We start from the raw sequence: 22,218 nt of genomic DNA, 5'->3' as shown, positions 1-22,218 counted from the left end.
TCCCTCTACCTTAAGCGGAGGGAGGCTACCCCCTCATTCACCGGTGTAAACCCCTAAGTAAAGGCCGCACGATGGGTGGGAAATAAGTACACCCAAACCTGCTCAGGGTCTCTCACCTTGGGCTACTCCAGAGTGGAATAGTGTCCAAGCCCTCTCTAGTGGAGTGGTACCAGAGCCCAAGCGGTGCGTAGAGGCAAGTCCGACACAATATTTAGTCAGAACTTCTTGACCTCATGCACCAACTTGGGTTTCTTCCTGGCCAAAGAGTTGACATTCCATGTCCCTTGAGCTAGTTTCTGTAGCTGGGGATCCGATCGCCAAGTCCCCACCTTTGGCTACCGCCCAGCTCACATCGCACCCGACCTCTATGGCCCCTCTCACAGGTAGTGAGCCCATCGGAAGAGGGACCCATGTTACCCTTTCGGGCTGTGCAGATGTTGTGGTTCTTTTGGCGTCATCAAGCCGTGATCTCCAACGCTCATTGGAGTGGTTCGCAGCCGATGAGAATCAACACCTCCAAATCTGAGACCATGGCCGTCAGTCAGAAAAGGCTGGCGTGCCCTCTGCGGGTTGGGGATGAGATCCTGCACCAAGTTGAGGAGTTCAAGTATCTTGGGGTATATTACACAAGTGAGGGAAGAAAGAACAGTAGATCAACTGACTGATCAGTACAGCGTTTGCAGTGATGTGGACTATGTATCGGTCTGTTGCGGTAAAGAGGGAGCTAAGCCGAAAGGGAAAGTTCTCAATTTACCAGTCGATTCACGTTTGTACCCTCACTTATGGGCACGGGCTGTGGATTGTGGCCGAAAGATCAAGATCCCGGATACAAGCAGCCAAAATTAGTTTCCTTTGCAGGGTGCCTGGGCTCTCCCTTAGAGATAGGGTGAGAACCTTGGTCATTAGGGAAATGCTCAGTGTCGAGCTGCTATTCCTCCGCAATGAGAGGAGCCGGATGAGGTGGCTGGGGCATCTGGTCTGATCCGGATGCCTCACGTACGACTCCCTGGTGAGGTTTTCCGTGCATGTCCAACCGGAAGGAGACCCCAGGGACGACCCAGGACACGATGGAGAGACAATGTCTCTCGGTTGGCTTGGGAACGCCTCGGGATCCCTCCAGAAGAGCTGGAAGAAGTGGCTGGGGAAAGGGAAGTCTGGGTATCCCTGCTGAAGCTACTTCCCCTGCGACCTGACCAGGAGAAGCGGTAGAAGATGGATGGATGGATGGATGGATGGATGGATGGATGGATGGATAGTGTGCCACATGAAGGGCATACAGGAAAACAAACAAGAATACTGTAGGAGGGGAAATTAGCTGAAGTAGTGGCAATCGAAAGTGACCAAAGACGTTTGTCATGGGTGTCCTGTCTTGGGTACAAAATTGTGTCAACTGTCAATGGTAGGATCAATGCACATTTTACACACATTTTTATCACAGCAATTGTAAGAGGTGACGCTGAACATATGTGGAAGGGCTTTAGTCATCACCTTCCATTCATCTGCTGAGTTATGCAAGGGCACGAGCATTGGTTTTGCATGTCAGTTCCAACAGATCAACGTCCAATCAGTTACCAGCACTGATTGTAGCTAAAAGTGTATGCTAACAGAGAATCCTGTTTCTGGGAGGTTTTAGCTTCACTTGGCCGACCTTTTTGGTCATCTGTCGTTGAAGGTAAGGGAAGTGGAGGAGGTGGCCCACAAGAGTCGATGAGACACGCGAAAACATATCTCTTTCGGCGACTTTATCTCCGTGTGGTTCACACGCACTTGAAAAGGCTCCAGCCAGCACTGATGTCTCAATCTTTTTCGTTGGAAATTTTTCATCAGCACGAAATCACCATGTTTGATGTCATGCAGGCGCCTGTTGGACAGCCTTAAAAGTGCTGTTTGGACTTGATTCCTGAAGTAGTTTAGTTGATAATGTTCAATACTGGAATAATCTGTATGCCTTTTAGTGGATCTGATTTTGGTAGCTCTGAATGGACCCAGTCCAATGCAGCAACTGAAAAATAGTGACACACATCCGCATCTATACTTGATCTAATTGAATTGACTTCCCGGTATTTATTTGTGGGTGATAGCTACCATGGGTTCTGAGGTCAAATTATGATCCATCAGAAAGCTCTTGTCAGAGGGAAGTTTTCAAAGAAGTGTAATAAAATTAAGATTAGAGGAGGAGGATTAGAAACAAGCTCATTAGTTAGATGTTTTGGAGACCAAGTTAGAAAGAGCAGATTTCTATGGTTTGGATACATCCTGAGGACGGAGCGTGACTATACTGGTACAAGGGTGCTGAGGATGGAACTGCCAGGCAAAAGAGCAAGAGGAAGACCAAAGAAAAGGTTGATGTATGTCATGAGGGATCACATGAGGGCTTTTGGTGTTTGAGAGGAAGATGCAGGAGATAGGGTTACATAGAAATTATGACATGCTGTGGCGCCTCCTCACCCGACAAGCCAAAAGGAAAAGAAGAAGAAAACTTTCTAGAAACATCCATACTATCTCTACAAGCCAATCAGATGCTGCAATGCAATTTTATATGCACTTTGTCCCCAGCTGTTCAGGTCATGCCCAACGCCACCTGTCACTCATTACAGGAAATTGTGCGCACCTGAAGCAAAGCAAAATATTTTTATAAAGCGTATTTCATACACAAGGTAACTCAATTTGTTTTACATGATTAAACACATTTGAATAAAAATAAATAAACCATTTAAAACAGGGGAAGAGAAAAATGATGAAAAATATTTTTAAAAATCGAAAAAAGTAGAATTAAAAACAGCGTGTCACGACCCATCAAAACAGAGGTAGGACCCAAATGCAGAAGTCGGGAGACACAGATGTAATTCGGGAAAAATGTTTATTAATCCAAGGTCAGGGATCGAGCAGGCAGTCATATGCAGCAGCGGTAGTCAGGACGTCGGGCGTAGAGAGCAGGTCAGCGAGCAGGCAGGAGTCGATACACGGGAGAACGATCAAAGCAGGCAGGAGTATCAAAAGAGTCAGGCTTATAGGGTTGGTCGGTAAAAGGCGGAGGTTGGTACACAAGGGTTGTTGATCAGAGATATGGGAGTGCTGGAACGGGGCATGAGTTGCGACAATCTGGCGCCGGACCAGTCGTCCCCATGGTCCTATATACACCGGGCCCAATCAGCCAGCATGTGTGCCTCCCAATCAGTGCGAACGCGTGGGCACCCGCACAGTCAGAGCTGGACCGGCAGGACCATGACACAGCGTAAAGTTCAACAAATATCATGAAAAGTGGAAATACTTTACTTTTAATACAAGGATTACATGGGGCTGACGTCACCTCTTTTGGCAAATTATTCCATTTGTGTGCAGCATAAGACTAAATGCTGCTTCACTATGTTTGCCTTGGACTCTGCGCTCCATTGTTTGACCTAAGTTGGTTTGTATTACGGAAGCATTTCTTTCATGTATTCATTTAGTGGTTTATATACCAGTAGCAGAACTTTAAAATCTATTCTAAAGCTGACTGGAAGCCAGTGTAAGGACTTTAGGATTGGAGTTATATGCGCTGACCTTTTTTTCTGATCAGAACCCAAGCTGCCACATTCTGAATGAGCTGATCTGTTTGGGGAGTCCAGTCAGAAGACCATTACCGTAGTCACGTCGACTTGAGATAAAAACATGGATGAGCGTTTCCTGGTCTGCTTGAAACACACAAACCTTCACTCACGATATGTTCTTCAAATGGTAAAAGCCAGTATTTGTGATTGATTTAATATGACTGTTGAAAGTCAGTTCGGAATCTCTGAGAACACCAAGGTTTCAGACTTGGTATTTGGTTTTTAAAGATAGTAAGTCCAGGTAAAGTGGTACCTCTAGTTACGAATCTCTCTAGTAATGAAAAATTCATCTAATGAAACCCCTCCTTGGAAAAATTATCTGTAGTTATGAAGGAAAGTTCAGGATATGAAAAGAAAAAAATAACCGCTGGATTCGCAGCCCTCAAATTCCACCAAATGTAAACATCCTGTAGATCGCTTTGTGTTTTGTGATAGAGCTGCTTTCCCATTGGCTATCACTGTAGTATCATACAGGCATCTTATTGGCTAGGAGGGACGTCAAATCTTTTCCCATGATGCACATCCTCTATTTGCCACCGTATGCCAGGCTGGGCCACCAGGAGTGTTGTTGGATGAAGTGGGTGGGACTGATGATTTTGGAATAATAGGTGAGTTTGGAGTTTTGGCCCATTGAAGCAAAGCAAAGCAAATTTTTTTATTTATTTGTTTCATACACGAGGGAACTCAATGTGGTTTACACGATTAAAAGTATTTGAAAACAAAGAGATAAAACATTTAAAAATGGATTGGAACAATAATATCTATGTATATATTGTATATATAATAGTATATATGTATAATTTTTTAAAGTACAATTACATAAAACCACGTACAGTGCAAGAAATATGATTAAAAAGTGGAAATAGTCTAAGAATCATGAGAAAAGGACATCATAGGATGTGGTATTGGGCACGAACAGCCAGTGTGGAGGTGTGGTTATGGGAGCTGGTTGGGTCCCTCTGAGGCTCTTTGTTCGATCCTCAAGGTGGCAGCCCAGATGAAGCAGGAGCGGGGTAGAATGGTTTCATCCTCAGCAGAGCTGGAGGGTGGTGAGTACCTCTGGGAAAAGGTGTCAGGCTTGCTGTTGCGGGAACCAGGATGGAAGGAGTGGCTGAAATTCAAAGGGTTCAAGAAGCGGACGCAGTAAGGTAGGATTTAGGTGTTTGGCAAAACAGAGGTATGAACCAATGCTCTAGCCAGTTGTTCCACAATGCTACCACTGCAAAATCAGTTGTCAATTTTTTTAAATTGATTATTTTCAGCAGTGAAAAAAACAAATCCATGACCCAATGGGGCTTCTAGTGTGTGCATTTCTCAATTATAGCATGAAAAGAAGAAAAATGTGCCTCACAAATTGGTACTTAGTTTTTTTTTTGGCAGTGTATTTCAGGTGTTCCCCAGCATGCACTGAAGTCCTTTCAATTTATTTAATTCAAACCAACAACGGTTGCACATTATTAAAACTTGTAACACATTTAATTATTCTCGAGAAAAAGAGAGCAAAATTACATACATTTACCACATTTTAATCAGGGGTGTGACGTTCCACCAAGTGAAAAGATACTTTTCAGTGATGTCACGCCAAGCACGTGTTTTTTGTTTTCAACGCTATCTTGGACGGGAAGGTCGTGTCTACTTATCATGGCGGTCTTTTCGTCGTCGGACCTAAAATCGACAGTTTTATCAGATATTGCACAACAGTTGGACAGTTTTCAGAAACAACTATATACAGAAAAGATACAAAACAATCCATGTTGATCATTATTGCATACCTTTACATAAATTTACTAGTTTTATTGATTTCGTTCTCAAGCTAGATCTACGTTACATTGACATTTTAAACTACCTGATCAACACCCCATCCAAGTACACGGGAGAGGCCCTCAAAGCTTACAAAAGTTTAGATGCCTACGCTTTCTTTGCTGCTAGTTGGGTGCAAGATGTTATTTCACCAAGTGAAAGTACAGCTTTCCTAGTATTGAAAGCTTGAGTAAGTATATTGTAATTAATAACAAAAATGTTATGTCTTGACATTTGAGACTTCATGTCACAAATGATATACTAGTTTTGAGAGGTCTATGTGTAACTATGTCACTGTGTGTTGTTATATGTAGCTGATGACAAAGGGTTTAAGTACCCCAGAATAATTTATATGTGTGGAAGTTATTGTAATGTGGTCTCAGACCATGTCACTATCCAAGCCGCTCATCCTCACTAGGGTTGGAGGAAATCTGGAGCCTGTCCCAGCTAGCTTCGGGTGATAGGCGGACTATACCCTGAACTGGTCGCCAGTTAGTCGCAGGGAAGATATCGACACTATCACTGAGCAGGAATTGATCCCACTACACTATCACTGACTAAAAATCCATCATTTATCAGATCATTAAATTTTGAATGGTACAACTTTACATATCATTAACAATGATTAAAATTCAATTTTCAGGTAACGCATTCTTAGAGATTGTCAGAGCCACCATTCCGACTATGTGTGATTGTTCCTCAGAATAGAATTGTTGATCCCTCCCACTGTACGTGCATGGCTGGATTCGGTGAGTCATGTTCGCATGTTGCTGCGCTGATGTTTGCTGTTGAGTGTGGTGTCCGGATCGCTGAGGGCAAATCATGTACAAATGTTGCCTGTGCATAGAACCGACCATCACTACAGGAAGCAGAACAGGAGGTAGCAGAAATGAAGATGCTGAGGTTCTCATTTGGTGTGAACAGCCTGGATTGGATTAGAAATGAGCTAATTAGAGGGACAGCCAAAGTTGGATGTGTTGGAGACAAGGTTAGAGAGAGCAGACTTCAATGGTTTAGACGTGTTCAGAGGCGAGAGAGTGAGTATATTGGCAGAAGGGTGCTGAGGATGGAGCTGCCACGCAAAAGAGCCAGAGGAAGACCAAAGAAAAGGTTGATGGATGTTGTGAGAGGAAGACATGAGGATGAGGATGTGAGAATGCACGAAATAGGCTAAGCTGGAAAAAGCTGACACGCTGTGGCGACCCTTAACGGGATAAGCCAAAAGAAAAAGAAGAATCAAAATAAAAATGTTGCTGTTATTTCAGTTTGTGACTGTTATGAATATCTCTCTCTGTTGAAGATACTTGTCATTGCCTTATTGTGAACTTTCTTTGATGGGTGGGGATGTGAGCATGAACAAATTGCGCAAGGCGGGTATGACCGCATTATGACGAGCGAGCACCAGGGTCTCTATGTCAGTGATGCTAGTCTGGTTCTCAGTCAGAAGCACCCATACTTAGGAGCGTCACTGGACGGCTACACATCTTGTGATTGTTGCAATGTGGAGCTCATCGACATCAAGTGTCTGCACTGCAAGAAACACCAGACTCTCGAAGACGCAGTTTATGACTCTCACTTTTGTTTGGAGGAAAGGGAAGGTGTTCTGGAGCTCAAGGAATCACATAAGTACAGTATTTTTACGAAATCCAGGAACAGTTAGGGGTTACCGGATTAAATTTTTGTGATTTTGCTGTTTGAACAAGACAAGGTTGTCATGTACAAAGAATAATGTATGACGACATGTTTTTCTGTGAACAGACTTTGAAAGTTGCCAAATATCACAGAAATTTTATTCTCCCAGAATTAGTGGCAAGTTGGTTTTCAAGAAATCTATACCTGTATTTTCAGAGATCTGTGAAGCCAACAGATGTAACTAACCCTAACCCTTTTGTTTACCTCGCCATATTGGCGGTGAAGCTAAGCATTTAAGCAGTGCTCAATGCTAAGTCGGTTGTCGATGACACGGAACTATGTCTTGTAGCACGACGCCCAGAGTCTTATGTGTTTTTTTTTTGTCATTTTTTCCATTAAATATTTGTGCATAAAATGTCTGTGCATAGTGCAGTTTATCCTCTACATTACACACCATTGGCCAACACTTGAAAAGGAACATCTGGCTCATCTCCAATCTGAAAAATATCCATTGTAGCTAGCTTTGGTGACTTGGTCCAGTTCTGGTGCCTCCTGAATTCATGAACAGTGATCCTATTTTGCTCCCACATCATGTCATCCTCTGTGCCATCCATGGCGTTTTTGGGGAAACATTTTTTGAATCACAAGAGTTTTGGTTCTGCAAAACAGCCTCTCGGCCACCTGACGCCACAGCTTTCCTATGGCGTCAGGTGGCTATCAAAACAATGTCAGCTCAGACTACGTAGAAACGAGGGTAATGGGCACATTAAAACAAACAAAAAAGTGCTCATTTCAATTCTGTGCACTCTGCCATTTTTTTAATGTGCCAATGATGTTCGCATTACGTAGTTTGAGCTCACGTTGTTTTTATACCCACCTAAAGCCATTGAGCAAGCTATCGTTGTTTCGGACTGCAGTGCTACTTACGGGCTGGCGGCGTCATCGCCACGAGTGTTGACATTTCTTTTAAAAGCAGCTGCACAACTAGCTGTTGTAGTCGACATTTTTTCTCTAGGTTTAAGTTAGGACAAAGTCATGGGTCGTTTCTGATCTTTGGTGAAGCAGCGACATACATGCTACGTGAACGATCGTAAAGTACACGCTCCCCAAGGAGGTCATAGCATTCAGGTTGGGGCGCACATTATCGTAATAAATATCAATGTTTACCAATCTATGTACATGTATACAACTATTCAATGTGATTGTATTGTTTATTTTTCATCCATACATAAATATAATGCACTCTATTAACTTTTGAAAATATTTTTGGAAAAATTTGTACACTATTTTTGAGAAATTACGGTACATACATTGTTAATGTATATAAGTAAAATTATAACTGATAATCCATACAATTACATACAGCAAAGAAAATAAGTATTTGAACACCCTGCTATATTGCAAGTTCTCCCACTTAAAAGGAAGATGGAGGGGTCTGAATTTTCATCGTAGGTGCATGTCCACTGTGAGAAAAATGTAAAAAGAAAAATCCAGGAATCACAATTTATGATTTTTTAACAATTTATGCGTGTGATATAGCTGCAAATAAGTATTTGAACACGCAAGAAAACCAATGTTAATATTTGGTACAGTAGCCTTTGTTTGCAATTACAGAGGTCAAACTTTTCCTGTAGTTGTTAACCTGGTTTGCACACACTGCAGGAGGGATTTTGTTCGACTCCTCCACACAGATCTTCTCTAGATCAGACAGGTTTCTGGGCTGTCGCTGAGAAACACGGAGTTTGCGCTCCCTCCAAAGTTTCTGTTTTGGATTTAAGTCTGGAGACTTGCTAGGCCACAGCAGAACCTTGATATGCTTCTTATAGAGCCACTCCTTGGTTTTCCTGGCTGTGCTTCGGGTCATTGCCATGTTGAAAGACCCAGCCCTGACCCATCTTCAATGCTCTGACTGAGGGAAAGAGGTTGTTCCCCAAAATCTCACAATACATGGCCGAGGTCATCCTCTCCTTTATACAGTGCAGTCTTCCTGTCCCATGTGCAGAAAAACACCACCAAAGCATGATGCTACCACGGCCATGCTTCAGAGTAAGGATGGTGTTCTTGGGATGAAACTCGTCATTGGTCTTCCTCCAAACACGGTTAGTGGAATTATGACCAAAAAGTTCCATTTTAGTCTCATCTGACCACAAAACTTTCTCCCATGACTCCTCCGTATAATCCAAATGGTCATTGGCAAACTTAAGATTGGCCCTGACATGTGCTGGTTTAAGAAGGGGAACCTTCCGTGCCATACATGATTTCAAACCATAACGTCTTAGTGTATTACCAACAGTCACCTTGGAAACAGTGGTCCCAGCTCTTTTCAGGTCATTGACCAAGTCCTGTCGTCCTGGGCTGATTCATCACCTTTCTAAGGATCATTGGGACCCCACAAGGTGATATCTTACATGGGGCTGCACTCTGATTGAGATTGACCGTCATGTTGAGCTTCTTCCATTTTCTAATGATGACTCCAACAGTGGACCTTTTTCACCAAGCTGCTTCGCAATTTCTCCATAGCCCTTTCTAGCCATGTGGAGTTGTACAATTTTGTCTATGGTGTCTTTGGACAGCTCTTTGGTCTTGGCCATGTTTTATGTTTGAGTCCTACTGATTGTATGGGGTGGACAGGTGTCTTTATGCAGCTAACGATCTCACACAGGTGCATCTAATTCAGGACAATACATGGAGTGGAGGTGGACTTTTAAAGGCGGACTAACAGGTCTTTGAGGGTCAGAATTCTAGCTGATAGACAGGTGTTCAAATACTTATTTGCAGCTGTATCACACAAATAAATCCTTAAAAAAAATCATACATTGTGATTTCGGGATTTTTCTTTTTAGATTATCTCTCTCACAGTGGACAAGCAGCTACAATGAATATTTCAGACCCCTCCATTATTTCTAAGCGGTAGAACTCGCAATATAGCAGGATCTTCAAATACTTATTTTCTTCACTGTATTTTCATATTGTCTCCAACCGACTTAGCATTGAACAATGCTTTGCTTGACCGGCAATATGGCCAGTCACGTGATTTCGGTGGCGTAGGTGCACAACCTCTATAGGCACCTTATCAGTCTGGCAACATTTGGAATGACTCAAAGATGGAGATTCAGCATCTGCTGGTATGATGTCAACCTCTTGTGCAGATTATGCTTCCTGCAACATCTGTAATTAGTATAGGAAAAATAAGGTTCAAAGTTTCTAAAATAAGAAAAAGTGTATAGATAAGCACAGGTTCATCTATTGTTTATCTATTTCATAGTTAACAAATTATTTCTGATAAAGTGCAAACAGGTCTCCTATTCGAGTATGTAATACTCCTTGTTTTAATACTATAGTATTTTATACAAATTAAAACCCAAATAAAAAAAAGGGTTTGTATACATACATCCATTTTCTTAGCCGTTTTTCCTCACGAGGGTTGTTCTGGGTGTGCTGGAGCCTATCCTAGCTGTCAACCGGCAGCAGGCATGGTACACCCTGAACTGGTTGCCAGCCAATTGCAGGGCACATCGAGACAAACAGCCGTACTCACAATCACACCTAAGGGCAATTTTGAGTGTCCAAATAATGTTACATGTTTTTGGGATGTGAGTGGAAACTGAAGTGCCCGGAGAAAACTCACTCAGGTGTGGGGAGATCTTCCAAACTCCACACAGGGAGGGCTGGGATTGAACACGGGTCCTCAGCACTGTGAGGCCAACGCTTACCAGCTGAATCACCGTGCCACCATTTGTACACGTTATCCTGTTTTTCTCGTTGAGAATGATCAAACGATTTGTGTTCATAAAATATTTTTTGCTCAGAACGACATGTTCTTCTATCGTCCAATCATGTAAAAAGTGTTCAAGCTTACAGGAAAAAAACAAAAGCTCTTAGCAGTTTTGGTACTTTCAGGGGGAGCTGAGCTTGTTGAAGCGTGTCCAGGTTCAGTGACCGATCCAAGTTGGCGTTCAGTGCTTTTAGCAACAGTGATCTGTTCAGGTGTTGGAACTGGCTGTATGGTAGGCAGCGATCCACGTTTTAACAGTTTCTTTTACGTTTAAAACCCATATAAGACAAGAGTCCACTATAAAAAAAAGTCCGGGATGAAATGTTCACTGCATATGACAGACTGCTGAATGGGGAATTCTCGAAACGAATGGGTTTGGTGTAAATATGAAAAGACTCCATGTTAGTCCCAAAACAGGATGCTTACCTGTAGTGATGTCAGAAGTCAGCCTCATAAAAGGAGGCGTTTTTCCAGACACGGGGAACTCGGTCAAAGTTCATGGACTTTAATTCATAACAAGTTTGAGTCCTACTGATTGTATGGGGTGGACAGGTGTCTTTATGCAGCTAGCGATCTCACACAGGTGCATCTAATTCAGGATAATACATAGAGTGGAGGTGGACTTTTAAAGGCAGATTAACAGGTTTTTGAGGCTCAGAATTCTAGCTGATCGACAGGTGTTCAAATACTTATTTGCAGTTGTATCACACAAATAAATTAAGAAATCATAGATTGTGATTTCTGGATTTTTCTTTTTAGATTATCTCCCCCACAGTGGACATGCACCTACGATGAAAATTTCAGACCCCTCCATGATTTCTGAGAACTTTCAATATAGCAGGTTGTTCAAATACTTATTATGTCATCATTTGTATATAGGACACATATCTGTGGAACATTAAAAGATTAAAGTGACTGATTTTTTTATATTGCACCGGGAAACAATCTAATTTAAAAACAATAGCAAAACAGAAGGCCACCGCTTTAATATGGAACACATAAAAGAATAAACAATCCAGTTGTGTGCAGTGTTCAATGCAAAGTAATTTGACGCATCAGTGCATGCTGCCTATTAATTTGTTATAGAATCAGAGCAGGGGAACCTGCGAGCACTGATTGGACATAGAATGCAGCTGCATCTTGTATTAATTCCCAGCTAAACAGAACACAAAAATAGACCCACAGATGCACACTCATTGACACTACTCACAAAGCTGCACACATAGTCACATGGGACACTGTATTTGTAATGAATGAATTACCCAAGTACTTCTACACGTAGAGAGCCTCATTTGTGGCTCTTGTCCTCGGGGCACTGCATCACTCAGGATCCCTGCAGGCTTCTCTGCATTCATTGGAAATCCCAGGCTGCTTTAATTAGATCCACAGCTTTTGACCCCCGTCTCCTTCCGAAATGGCTTTGAAGTAGGTATATTTGGTCCCTCATGATCATAGGCGTGAAGGCCAGAGCACCCCAAATCCAAAGTAGTTGGACAAAGACTACTGAAAGGAAAGATCAGAATATTTTTTGTATGCTGTGTATTCAAAACAAATAACATTTTCACCCATTCATAAGACACTTTATTAGGTACAACTGCAGAATCTAATTACAGCGGGTGTTCAGTTTATGACGGAGTTAAATTCTTGCTGTATGGTTGTAACCCAAATTAGTTTAATTCACTAAATTGGAACAAACCATTGTCTATCACTAACCTGAATGATACAGTCAAAATTTAAGTTAAAACGCCATCTGTATGATAGCATAACTGAACACCACTGTGAAAACTACTTTATTTTGTGTCGTTTGGAACCCTGACACAGTGTATGTCTGTTGTACTAAGAACCTCTTGTGTGCATGCAAAGCATTCGGTGGATTATAGCTCAGAAGAAAATACAAATTTGGAACACATTGCACCTTGATCTGATATTTTACAGGCATATGTACATGATAAATTCAATTATTAAATTTGAAATTTGGCATTTTGATCAAATTTAATGAACACTTTTGCTACTTTCATAGCACATGGGTTGCAAACTAAATTGTTTTCACAGTGGCATGTCACTGCATGGCAACCAGTCCAGTGTGTTTCGGCTTTTTGCCCAAAACCAGCTGGAATAGGCTCCAGCTCAACTACGACCATGACAAACAGTATAGAAAATGGATGGATCGATACAGTGGCCGGGCCAGCCCTAATATGGATGGGCTCAATCCAAACCCAAAACTTACTTTGGATAAATATTTTTTGTTCTTTGATGATAGCACACAACTTTATCAATGACAAAAATGTGAACCTCATGAAAAACATTTGAGAAATGAATAAGTTGCTCTATAACCTAGTTTCAGTGTCAATGCCTTCCCTTTGAACATTGACCGTCCTAACATGGCTGCTATGTAGACACATCAGTTAGCTAGCCAACTGCAATACACCAGCCTATAGCATTGATATCAAAGATCAGAATTCCTGCACACATTTCCAGATATGTTAACACTAATTACCAGACCATGCTTGAGTTACAACCCTAGCCCAGAGTTGGCTGGGATTGGATCTAACCTTCTATAACCATTGTGAGGAAAAGCAGATGGAAAATGAATAGATGGGTAACTTTTTTAAAGACTATAACACAGAAAAAAATGACATGGAATGCAAAAACTCAAAAGCTGACCAAGAATATCATATTTCTTGTCAAAGCTAATTAAAATTAGAAACATCACGTAAAAAAATGAAAACATAAAATGTCAGTGTACTATATTTGTAAAAATCTTGTTCCCAAGAAAAAAAATGTCTCCCTAGTTCAGGTAAAAATTATCTTGAAATAAGTGAAAGTTAAGCAAAGCAAAATTATTTGTGTAGCGCATTTCTTATACAAGGAAACCCACTGTGCTTGACATGATTAAAAACATTCAAAAACAAAGAAAAAACATCTTACAAACATTTAAAACATGAATAAAAAATAAAAGTACAATCAAAACAGCATACAGTGCAAAAATATTTAAAAATTGAAATACTGAAAAGAAGCATCATAAAAGGTATTTTTAACCTGGATTTATAAACATTCACTCTTGGGGCTAACGTCATTTCTGGTGGCAACTTTTTTTTTTACATTCGTGTGCACCATGATAATTAAATGCTGCTTCAGCATGTTTGCTTTGGAGTCTGTGGTCCACGATTTGACCTGAGTCTGTCGATCCCCGAGCTCTACTGGGTTTACATTGCATTCGCATGTCTTTCATGTATTCAGGAATTAAAACATGTAGTGTTTTAGAACCCAGTAGCAGAGCTTTAAAATCCATTCAAAAGCTACCTCAAGATTGTGTCACAACCATCGGAACGGAGGGTGGACCCAAATGCAGGAGTACACGGGAGACATCGAGGTAATTCGGAAAAAACATTTATAATCCTAGGTCGGCGATCGGGCAGGCAGTCAGGTATAGCAGCGGTAATCAGGACGTCGGGCGTAGAGAGCAGATCAGCGGGCAGGCGGGGGTCGGTACACACAGGAATACGATCAGAGATACGGGGGTGCTGGAACGGGACATGAATCTCAACGATCTGGCAGAAGACCAGTCGTCACCGGGTCCTATAAGTGCCGAGCGTAATCAGCCAAAACAAGGTGCAGGTGTGTGCCAACTAATTGGCTGGCCATGCCCAGCCTTGGCAGGATGCCAGGATCATGACAGTTTGTCGTTGTTTTCATTGGAGTGACAGCATTCAAAAGAAGGTTATGTTATCTGTGTTGTTTTTTTTTTTAAGAGTTTGCATGTGGGTCTTTATTTTGCTTTATAAAAAAGTAACTGTTAAATCTTAGAATAGGCCATTTTATGAGACAGTTTGCAAATGTCTTCTTTTCAATTAAAGTTTTTCTTGTGTAGTTTAACTGTACATACTGCATTTCCTACGGTGTTGCCTGTTACTCAAATCAAAACAACACCTTATAAATTATATATATTTTGTCTTTTGATATAGCTACAAACTAGCCAAAATGTATTCAGCGTCTTTCCTCTGAAATGAAATACTCATATTTCGTTCATACTGTAACAAATGGTCTGTGCTTTTCTGAGCCAGGATTTAAAATGTGTTGAATAAATATATAAATAAATAAATAGATGAACTACAACAATAATATTAATGTATTATTTTTATTACTATCGATCCATCCATTTTCTGAGCAGCTTATCCTCACGAGGGTCGTAGGAGTGCCGGAGTCAATCCTAATAATGTGTGTTTTTGGGATGTGGGTGAAAACCGGAGTGCCCAGAGAAAATCCACGCAGGCACAGGATTGAACCCTGGTCCCCAGAACTGCGAGGCCAATGCTTTACAGTTGCATCACTGTGCCGCCTCTAATATTATTATTATTATTTGTTAGTGCCCTGTTTTGGTCTCCCACCAAATGGGCTTTTTCAGGGTCTTAAAAATGTCAAGTCTTAGGCCACGCACCCAACCGAGACTTGCCCCTGGATGGACAAAAGACTGTTTGAATTAAGCAGGATTTGAATATTCCATTTTAAAGCTTTTGAAATAGTGATACTAATGCATCATTAAAGAAAAAAAATAGGCCTCCACATTTTGCCAAATTGTCAGGAAACTGATCTCAGTATATGAGTCAATAGAGTTCTACACCACTGTGACCATTGACAACTAACAACTACATTGTTTGTGGTCAATAGCACTCGAAATACGAACTGTATATTTGTAAAGCTAAAATATCAATAATATCAATTATTTGGCACAAATAAATGGGGAATCTGTACTCGCTGCTCATATTTTTTCTGCACCAATTTCTGATCAATAATGGAAAATGTTTGTACTACATTTGGTCCAACCATAATATTCCATCCATCCATTTTCTTAGCCGCTTATCCTCATGAGGGTTGCGAAGGGCTGGAGCCTATCCCAGCTGTCAATGGGCAGGAGGTCTGGTACGCTTTGAACTGGTTGCCAGCCAATCGCAGGGCACACAGACAGACAACAGTTGCACTCACAATCACACTTCGGGGCAAATTAGAGTCACCGGTTAATGCATGTTTTCAGGATGTGGGTTGAAACCAGAGTGCCTGGAGAAAATCCACGTAGGTACGGGGAGTACATGCAAACTCCACACAGGCAGGGCCGAGATTGAACCCTGGTCCCCAGAACTGTGAATCCAACACTTGACAGCTGCGCCATTGTGCCACCCCTATTATTATTATTATTATTATGATTATTTGTTAATGGATAGGCTGGCCCTATTTTGGCCTTATATCAAATTGCCTTTTTCCAGGTCTTAAAAAAAATCAAGTCTTAGCCCACCCACTCAACCTTGACTTGCCCCAGGATGGACACAAGATTTGAACGTTCCATTTTAACGGTTTTGAAATAGTGATACTAATCCATCATTTAAAAGAAAAAAATATATAAGCCTTCACATTTTGCCAAATTGTCAGGAAACTGTCCTCAGTATATCAGTCAATGAAATTCTACACCACTGTGACCATTGATCACTAACAATTACATTGTTTGTGGTCAATACCACTTTTGTTTAATACGAACAATATATTTGTGAAGCTAAAATATTGACATCAATTATCTTGTACAAATAAATGAGGAATCTGTACTTGCTGATCATATTTTTTCTGCACCAAAAATGCACCAATTTCCAATCAAAAACTGAAAATGTTTCAACTCCATTTGGTCCAACCATAAGATTAGACGACAAAAAGTAGAAAGTACTATAATCGAGTTGTAACTTAAAATAACCTAAAACATTGCCGCAGAAAGATGAAGCAAGTCTGAGATATGTCTTTATCCATAAGTTCATAAAGTAATCAATAGTTAAATACCCATCCATCCATTTTCTTAGAGCCATGTCCATAACATTGGAAATTTATTCTTGTACAGTATTTGTTTTTTCAATGCTCCTATACCTAATTTTTCACACTCTACTACACTGTTACCAGTTAATGTGACCTGTCTCTTAGAGTCACAGTATTTTATCTGATGTATGTTTTGTCATTATCACTATCGCCCATCATTACTTTCTTCCTGTTATTGTCTGCGGGACATTTGATAGATTTCAGAAGAGCTGTGAATGAGGGACAAGACACACGCGCACACACACACACACACTCACACATAATTTCTTTCAGACGGGAATATGGGTGAGGGGTAAATTTCGCCCACAGATATAATGTCTGTGTTTTCCTGCAATTAATTAATGGATCCCCAGCTAGTCAGTAGAAGGCAGCTCTCACTTTACCACGCCGACTGTGAGAGGGCAAAAGAGTTTGGAGCCAAGCTCGCCTTGGTAGCTGGAGGCTCTGAGTTGTGAGCCACCGGATTTGGACTATTTTTAACAAAATCCCTTTTTGGATAGATAAATCAGATTTTATGCAAGAGTCTCCTGGGTTTCAATTAAGTGAGGGGTCACGCTGCAGATCTATCACCAAAAGAAAGGGGGGGGGGCAGATGAAACAATCAAAAGAGGGAAGAAAGCGTTAATTAATGTGGTCTAATTAAACATTTGTGTAATGCATTGTCATTTTATTGTTTTTTAATAAGAGTGCTTTGGTGAAGGTGTTGTTTTTCCCCACTGAGTGATGTAAATCTGAAAAAGTTGTTTTTGTTGAAAGTCTTGCTAACCTTGATGTTATGTTGGGGCCAAATCCTTTTCACCTCAATGAAAATGAGTAACTCAACTAAATTATCCATCCATCCATCCATCCATCCATCCATCATCCATCCATCCATCCATCCATCCATCCATCCATCCATCCATCCATCATCCATCCATCCATCCATCCATCCATCCATTTTCTGACCCGTTTATCCTTATGAGGGTCATGGGAGTGCTGGAGACATTCCCTGCTGTAATTGGGCAAGAGGCAGAGTACACCCTGAATTGGTTCCTAGCCAATCGCAAGCCACATGGAAACAGACAACAGTTGCACTCATAATCACACCTAGGGGCAATTTAGACTCTCTAGAATATTTTTGGGATGTGTGAGGAAACCGGAATGCGCAGAGAAAACCCATGCAAGCAGGGGGAGAAGAGGGGGGGATGGGGAGATAAGGGGGGATTCTAACCTTGGTCATCAGAACTTTTAGGCCAACACTCTATACAACTCCTCCACCATGACGCCTCTAAACCATACAATGGGATCCAACTATACATTCTGTATGTGTTTTACAGTGTAGTTCTTTACAGTATAGAGCTCTGCACCTACGTCACAAAAATCACATGACATCACCATATTGCCAATCCAGCAAAGCATTGTTGAATGTTAATTCTATTGAGACGAAACGAAAATGTCTCATAGCATGACAGTCCAAAATTAGAGACACTTGGCATAGAGGACTCATTTCATGCCTAAGGCGATGTTGTCACCAATAAGATATTGGACTGTTAATTCGCTTCCGCTTCTATTGGACCACTGGATACACACATGTGAGCAAGTCATTGAGATGTACACAGAAAAGTTCCAAACCGTATAAAAGTCTGGACGCATACAAATACTTCGTTGCTGGATCTGTTCTTGATTAGGATTAAATCCCACATAGTGATGGGATTTTTTCAATACAAATACCAATATTTAAATAAATGATCCCTGGTTTTACACAAATTTGCATTCGTTAACTATGATTGGGAAAAAAATTTAGGACAGGGAGTCATCTCCTCCGTACACGGAAGCGTATTGTGGCCACACATTAACCTTCGTAAAACTCTCTGCGACAGACAGTTTATTTACCATAATTTCTCGAGAATAATGTGTCCTGAAGTATAATGCGCACCCCCAAAATTTACCCAAAATAATCAGGAAAACCTTTCTACCAATTTGCTGCTACCCATATGCTCAAAATATTGGGAATGATCTGATTTATATTTTGTTAGGCTTGTATTTGTATTGTTTTAAAAAAACTGTCTATACAACAACCATGAATAATAATAATTTTGTACATGCTGATGTAGCTGTAATATAATCTCGGGACAGGCCACAGAACACGCTTGCCCTGGTACCTGTGATTGTCAGAACAGAATCGCTCAACCAAGTAAAATAAATGCTCAGTGATGGCATAACATTTTGTTAATCCTGTTGATAACACATATTACAGTCTTAAATAACGATTTAACACTGTTTCAAGTTAAACATTTTTTGCATTAAATATTTTTGCAGAAAACATTTGTGCATAGTGTACCCAAATACGAGCCGCATCGTTCGCATAGAAGCTGCTCGGCCCAAGTTTAGCCGAGCACGCTAACAACTTTACCTAATCCCTTACATCCACATATCCTTTAAATCGTCATATCCATTATATTTTCACACAGGTAGTATGTGATTTGTGTACCTTATGTGCTGACTGTGTTTATGTAATAGCTTTTATCTGATTTAAACTTTAACATAGATTAAGTAGTATGTAAATTGTGCTTCTTATGTGTTGACGTCGCATATTTGATTGTCTGACTTTAACTTTAATATAAACTAGGTAGTGTGTGAATTGTCTATCTTATGTGCTGACTTTGTTTATTTGATTGATTGTTTTTGTTTTGGCAGCCCGAAGGGGTGCAAAATTCCTGTGAGTCCTGTAGGCCGGTCCCAAGCCCGGATAAATGCAGAGGGTTGCGGTAGGAAGGGCATCCGGCATAAAACTCTGCCAAACATATATGAGCGTTCATCAAATGACTTCCATAACTGATAGGTCGTGGCACGGGCGAACTACGGCTGCCCCCGGCACTGTTAATTTGCAAGGCATAGGTAGAAATTCAGGTAACGTAGGTCGAAGACAAAAAAGAGGATGAAAGCGACTGAGTCGGCAGAAGAAGAGGCATGTACAGTCCCTACAACTGTGTGTTTGAGCCTTTGAATGTTGGGACTATGACAGGAAAAGCTCAGGAGTTAGTTGACATGATGATGAAGAGAAAGGTTGATGTATTGTACATCTAAGAGAGCAAGTGGAAAGGGAGTAAGGCGAGAAGCTTCAGAGCAGGGTTTAAATTCTTTTGCCATGGAGTAGATGGGAAGAGAAATGGAGTTGGGGTTATTTTAAAGGAAGAGCTGGCTAAGAATTTCTTGGAGGTGAAAAGACTATCAGATTGAGTGATGAAGCTGAAATTTGAAATTGAGGGTATTGTGTATAATGCGATTCGCGGCTATGCCCCACAAGTAGGATGTGACCTTGAGTTGAAAGAGAAATTTTGGAAGGAACTCGACAAAGTTGTCCTGAGCATCCCAGTGAGAGAGAGTTGTGATATGTGCAGATTTCAATGGACATGTTGGTGAAGGAAACAGGGGTGATGAAGAAGTGATGGGTAAGTACGGCATTCAGCAAAGGAATTTTGAGGGTCAGATGGTGGTGGACTTTGCAAAAAGAATGGAATTGGCAGTGGTGAACACTTATTTCCAGAAGAGACAAGAACATAGAGTGACCTACGAGACAAGAGCGGAGGTAGGAGCACGCAGGTGGATTATATTTTGTGCAGACGATGTAATCTGAAGGAGGTTACTGATTGTAAGGTTGTGGTGGGAGAGAGTGTAGCTTGACACCATAGAATGGTGCTGTGTAGGATGACTCAGGTAGCGGGCAGGAAGATTAAGAAGACAAAGGTAGAACAGAGAATCAGGTGGTGGAAGTTGAGAAAGGAAGAATGTTTTTTTGCCTTTCGGAAAGAGGGGAGACATGCTCGAGATGGACAGGAAGAGCTCCTGGAAGACTTGAATATGTTGACAGGTGCCATCAGTGTGCTAAGTAGATGGAAGGAGTACTTTGAGAAGTTAATGAGTGAAGAGAATGAGAGAGAAGGTATAGTCAAAGAGGCAAGCGTGAATGACCAGGAAGTGGCAATGATTAGTCAGGGGGAAATGAGAAAAAAAAGGCACTGAACAGAATGAAAAATGGAAAGACAGTTGGTCCTGATGAGATACCAGTGGAGGTATGGCAGCAATTTGTAGAGGTGCCTGTGGAGTGTGGTGTATTAGAAGAATTTAAGGTGGAGGTGGGATTGCATCAGGGATCTGAGCTGAGCCCCTTCCTGTTTGCGGTAGTAATGGATAGGCTGCCAGATGAGGTTAGACTGGAATCCCCTTGGACTATGATGTTCGCAGATGATATTGTGATCTGCAGTGAAAACAGGGAGCATGCGGAGGAACAATTAGAAAGATGGAGGCACGCACTGGAAAGTAGAGGAATGAAGATTAGCCGAAGTAAAACAGAATATATGTGCGTGAATGTGGAGGTGGAGGAGGAGTGAAGCTTCAAGGAGGACGATAACGAGGGTGGATGACTTCAAATACTTGGGCTCAGCAATAGATAGTATGGTAAAGAAATGACGAAACGGGTCCAAGCGGGGTGGAACAGTTGGCGGAAGGTGTCTGGTGTTCTATGTGACAGAAGAGTCTCCGCTAGGATGAAGGGCAACGTTTATAAAACAGTGGTGAGGCCGGCCATGATGTACGGATTAGAGACGGTGGCACTGACAACAACAGGAAGCAGAACTGGAGGTAGCAGAAATGAACATGCTGGGGTTCTCGCTTGGAGTGAACAGGTTGGATAGGATTAGAAACGAGCTCATTAGAGGGACAGCCAAAATTGGATGTTTTGGAGACAAGGTGAGAGAGAGCACACTTAGATGGTTTGCACATGTTCAGAGATGAGAGAGTGAGTATATTGGTAGAAGGGTGCTGAGGATGGAGCTGCCAGGCAAACGAGGGAGAGGAATAAAGTTCATGAGCCACACAATGAAGTTATGGGAAAGAGTAGTGGAGGCTAGACTTGGGACACAAGTAAGTATCTGCGAGCCACAGTCTAGTTTCATGCCTAGAAAGAGTACCACAGATGCACTATTTGCCTTGAGAATGCTCATGTAAAAGTACAGAGAAGGTCAGAAGGAGCTACATTCTATCTTTGTAGACCTAGAGAAAGCCTTTGAGAGTGTACCAAGAGAGGAACTATGGTACTGCATGCGGACGTCTGGTGTGGCGGAGAAATATGTTAGAATAGTACAGGACATGTATGAGGGTAGCAGAAGAGCGGTGAGATGTCTCGTTGGTGTGTCAGTAGAATTTAAGGTAGAGGTGGGACTGCATCAGGGTTCTGCGCTGAGCCACTTCCTGTTTGCGGTAGTAATAGATAGGGTGACAGACAGACAAGGTTAGACTGGATTCCCCTTGCACCATGATGTTCGCAGATATTGTGATATGCAGTGAAAGCAGGGAGCATGCAGAGGAACAATTAGAAAGATGGAGGTATGCACTATAAAGGAGAGGAATGAAGATTAGCCGTAGTAAAACATAATGTATGTGCGTGAATGAGAGGGGCGGAGGAGGAAGAGTGAAGCTCCAGGGAGAAGAGATAGCGAAGGTGGACGACTTCAAATACTTGGGGTCAACAATACAGAGCAATAGAGAGTGTGGTAAGGAAGTGAAGAAACGGGTCCAAGCAGGGTGGAA

At 41.6% G+C, this 22,218-nt stretch overlaps 1 long non-coding RNA gene across 1 annotated transcript; it reads right to left on the bottom strand.

Annotated features, from left to right (window-relative positions):
* Window positions 1-4,425: 4,425 nt before the first annotated feature.
* LOC133492978 (uncharacterized) lies at window positions 4,426-12,294 on the bottom strand. The gene is made up of 3 exons (XR_009792813.1): window positions 12,060-12,294; window positions 5,104-5,255; window positions 4,426-4,701 (listed from the first exon to the last, which is right to left on the bottom strand). It is a non-coding gene; the product is annotated as an uncharacterized LOC133492978 (long non-coding RNA).
* Between the last annotated feature and the right edge of the window lie 9,924 nt (window positions 12,295-22,218).

The sequence above is a fragment of the Syngnathoides biaculeatus genome, chromosome 19, assembly GCF_019802595.1.
Source record: "Syngnathoides biaculeatus isolate LvHL_M chromosome 19, ASM1980259v1, whole genome shotgun sequence".
Lineage (NCBI taxonomy): Eukaryota > Metazoa > Chordata > Actinopteri > Syngnathiformes > Syngnathidae > Syngnathoides > Syngnathoides biaculeatus.
The sequence above is the reverse complement of the archived record's forward strand: the minus strand, read 5'-3'. Positions and strand labels throughout refer to the sequence as shown.